A 3,859-nucleotide genomic window follows, 5' to 3' on the forward strand; every position below is an offset into this window, starting at 1 on the left:
ATGATAATTGCTCTTCAAGATGTTAGCATCGATGACAGCATTGTCGAAAGTTTAAGATCAATTCAGCACCGTGTTCGTTTGGAATACGCCGAGGAAGAACAGTCTTCAAATGTTGGTCGTCCACGTCTTGAAATCCCGGCTGCAGCACTCAGGACTTTAGTGCTGTCCTGGATAACCATCGGGGTAATTGCCGATATGTTTTCTGTGTCTCCGAGCACAATTAGGAGGAGAATGACGGAGGAAGGTCTAAGGTAAGTTTATGCTGTAATTTAACACCTGTGTGAGTCTGTACACAGCATTATTTAGATGTTGACCTTAATTATGACGTTTGATATTGAAATATTATCGCTTACTTTTTTATTGTGAATGTCTAAAATAAGCGGGGCAGCTACGGCTAGTATAATAACTATACTAACTATATTATATATGTCAAAAAATACACTCTGTTAATATCACTAATGGCACAGGAGGATGAGTGTACTTAAGTAGTATTTGCACAGACCTAATGGAAAAGCAGAGTGTGCCATGGTTAGCAGGTGTTTCTACATTTTGGGAGAAAAACAGCAATCAGACTGCGTGAATGTTGTTCTTCCAGCAATCTGAACTCTTAACTCTATAAATATGTTTAAACAACAAACAGAATCACGTATATCCTCCCTAACCACCAGCAGGATCTCAGATAGTGTTGACTGTTTGTCATAGTTGTTCTATGTTTGACAGTTTACGTTATTTCAGTGACTTTTCTATTTCAGGAAATCCATCCATCTTTTTAACTACTGGGTCATTAAGGAGGCTGAAGCCCATCCCAGCTGTCATTAGGCAAAGGGCGGGGTAGACCTCGGACAGGCCATAAAACAGGATTAATCTGGTACACTAGTCTCTTTCTTTCTTTAAAAAAACATCTGTGTCTGCAAACATTTGTGTTATCAGTTTCATTTGAGCCTGAATACATTTGAATACGAATATGAAATTTCTCAAGTTTTTAAAAATGAGAAATTAAACTGTTATTCTACTATGAGACCACACGGGGGCAGCCCTGCCTTATTATGTATTATTCTCTCTTACTAGACATGGTTAGGATGGCTTTTGTGTCAAACTAACCAAAGTAATGTTGTTGGTTAATGTTTTTGTGAACAGTGGTATTTCAAGTATGGTCCTGTTTTTTTCTCCATTACAGGAGTTTCACTGGTTAAACAATCAGTGAATTGAAAGATTGTTGAATGAATGAATAACCAATGAAATGAAAGGTTGCCTATGACTTGTTGGCTGATCGCTGACCTTCTCTACTCTCCCCACAGATTCGACAAATATTCAGCTAATGTGATGGTGGACAGCAAGCCGATCAACCTGGGCCTCTGGGATACAGCTGGACAGGAAGATTATGACAGGCTCCGCCCACTGTCCTAGCCACAGACGGTACAGAATCACACATACACACACAGGCACACACAGTAACTAATGGACATAAAGTTACAGAGACAGAACTTGTATAACATGTCAGCTAATTAAAACTGCAGCAGCTATTCTAATTCTTTGTCTCCTTGTCTCTCCATCCAGGATGTTTTCCTAATCTGCTTCTCCCTGGTTAGCCCGGCATCCTATGAGAACGTCAGAGCTAAGGTGAGTTTTGGCTGTTTTTTATGAGGCCTGTCTCTCAGCTGCCGAGGAACAAAATGTAAAAAAGAACAAACAGAACAAAAGCAGGAATTTATTATAGAGAAAAAAAATAGGTACTTGGATTACAAAATGGAGAAAAAGCCTAAACAGGTCTAATAATTGATGTGAATGAATGATTGATGCTGTGGGTGAAAGTTGGATGATGTATTTCTCTCATCTTTAATAGCTACAGCATATCATTTGTTTTTCATGCCTTCATCCACCTTTCTGTAACACCTGGCATCAGAGCTTCATCTCCCTCCACCTTTGATTCTGTTTTTTGCCTCTAACACGTTCCTTGATTTTGCGTGTTCCCCTTTCTTGCCTCTTATTTAGTTTTCCTTTACTCTGTATTCTGCCAGTGGTACCCTGAGGTCCGTCACCACTGCCCCTCCACGCCCATCATCCTGGTTGGCACTAAGCTGGATCTGAGGGATGAAAAGGATACCATTGAGAAACTGAAGGACAAGAAGCTGGCGCCTATCACCTATCCACAGGGCCTAGCTCTGGCTAAGGAGATAGGTCAGTCACTCTTACTTTATTTGCTTGAAAAGCACTTTAAGATTTGAAGCTCTCCTCACCAGTGAAGATATGAAACTAGCAGATGAAGATGCTAGAGAACTTTGTAGCCTGACTGCCTCTGCAAATTTTTGTTATTCCCCTCATTTCCTGGCATCACAGTAAAAGTATAGTAGCTGTAGTTGACTATAGTGTTCTTTGAAAGTTGAACTTATTCTTCTCCACTACCAGCAAACCTTTCTTCTCTTACTTTGTCTTTGTAGTTCTTTCTCTTCTTTTATTAACATATATGTGTCTTCGCATGTATAGATGCAGTCAAATACCTGGAGTGCTCAGCCTTGACCCAGCGTGGTCTGAAGACTGTGTTTGATGAGGCCATTCGCGCCGTCCTCTGCCCTCAGCCCGCCAAGGTCAAGAAGAAGCCCTGCTCGCTGCTGTAAACGGTACGACTGAATAAAACACAGAGGAAGAGGAGGAAGAGAGATTAGACGTTTGAGAGAAGAGAGAAACAAAGTGAACTCGCTCATTAAATCAACACATAAAGTAGAGTAGAGGTTTGAGGGCTTCTTTTCTTTTCTTTGAACATAAGTCTGAAGCTATTCAATCAAGCCTTTTATTTGTCACATGCAATGTTTACATCTGCAGTGAAATTGGACACCCCCCCCCCCCCCCCCCCCCGAACATACATACGTATCAGCTCCAGCCTTGAGACCACAGCTGACACCGATACGGTAGCTGCATGAAATGATGGTGGTTTTCCTTTAGTGCGAACAACTGCATGTCAATTTCACAGTTGGTCTAACAGTCCGTCACTGGTCTCTCAGTCTCCCGTTGGAGAGCTTCTCTGAGATGTTATCAATCTTGTGCTCAGAGAGCAGAGACTGCCGTGAGCTTCTCCAAGATCTTATCCGTGCTGCGTTCAATGAGCCCATTTTGAGAAGTCACGACCCGTCCCATCATTTCCATCATAGCGGGCAGCCTTGTGGGGTTTTGGAAAGCCAATTCCGCCTTCCTTGATAAGCCAGGGCCAAGCCAACTCCGAACAGCAAGAACCCTGTTATCATGGTTCCGAAAAGGTAGATGTCTACAATGTTCTCGATTGACAGTCCCGCCAGGCACACGACCCTCCAGTTCCTCCACCCGTCCATTGTGTATCCAGAGGGGAACGTCCCTCTAGGACACTCGGACTTACTCAAGCCCAGGCTTCTCGTTGAGAAGAGCGTGTCAATTGCATTCAGGGACCAGTTGTTCAAATCCATAATTCCTCTTTTAGGTTGTAACAGACCGTGAGAGTCATCCAGGGCAAAAGTAGAAAAGTAAACGAGACTAGACAAGGACATTGAGAAGCCAAGCAGGAAAGAGAAGGAAGAGGGAGAGGAGAAAAGTGCGACTGCCTTCGTCCAGAGCCAAACGAGAAAGGAAACTGTAGACACTTATCACTAAGAGGTGATTCAGAAGTTTGTTCTTGCACATATAATGGACAGAAACATTAAAGAGAAAAGAAAAGACATAAATGAACACAACACAAGACAGAAAAGTTTCACATGCTTTGTACTCAATTTCATTTTTTTGCAGAGGAAAAATAAATTTGTCCTGAATATTGTTGGAGTAATTTTGTCCCACAGGCATCAATTTAACCCCATGATTTATGTGACCTTTGTTTTAGATTCTCACAGGAGCACAG

The 3,859-nt window shown here is 42.1% G+C and overlaps 1 pseudogene; it reads left to right on the plus strand.

Annotated features, from left to right (window-relative positions):
- On the plus strand, positions 1–3,147 carry LOC147327232 (ras-related C3 botulinum toxin substrate 2-like; annotated as a pseudogene).
- The last annotated feature ends 712 nt before the right edge of the window (positions 3,148–3,859 follow it).

The sequence above is a fragment of the Aulonocara sp. 'chitande type north' Nkhata Bay genome, linkage group LG6, assembly GCF_057382095.1.
Source record: "Aulonocara sp. 'chitande type north' Nkhata Bay isolate Kocher_YH1m ecotype deep benthic linkage group LG6, A_spYH_male_GT1.1, whole genome shotgun sequence".
Lineage (NCBI taxonomy): Eukaryota > Metazoa > Chordata > Actinopteri > Cichliformes > Cichlidae > Aulonocara > Aulonocara sp. 'chitande type north' Nkhata Bay.